Consider the following 566-nt stretch of genomic DNA (forward strand, 5'->3'; position numbering starts at 1 on the left):
CAACAAGAGCAACAAGAGCAACAAGAGCAACAAGAGCAACAAGAGCAACAAGAGCAACAAGAGCAACAAGAGCAACAAGAGCAACAAGAGCAACAAGAGCAACAAGAACAACAAGATCAACAAGAACAACAAGAACAACAAGAACAACAAGATCAACAAACACAACAAGAACAACAAGAACCGCAAGAACAACAAGAACAAGAACAGCAAGAACAACAACAACAACAACAAGAACAACAAGAACAACAAGAACAACAAGAACAACAAGAACAACAAGAACAACAAGAACAACAAGAACAACAAGAACAACAAGAACAACAAGAACAACAAGAACAACAAGAACAACAAGGACAACAACAACAACAACAAGAACAACAAGAACAACATGAACAGAAAGAGCTGCAAGAACAACAAGAACAACAAGAACAACAAGAACAACAAGAACAACAAGAACAACAAGAACAACAAGAACAACAAGAACAACAAGAACAACAAGAACAACAAGAACAACAAGAACAACAAGAACAACAAGAACAACAAGAACAACAAGAACAACAAGAACAAGA

This window comes from Megalopta genalis, unplaced genomic scaffold (assembly GCF_051020955.1).
Source record: "Megalopta genalis isolate 19385.01 unplaced genomic scaffold, iyMegGena1_principal scaffold0024, whole genome shotgun sequence".
NCBI classification, from domain to species: domain Eukaryota; kingdom Metazoa; phylum Arthropoda; class Insecta; order Hymenoptera; family Halictidae; genus Megalopta; species Megalopta genalis.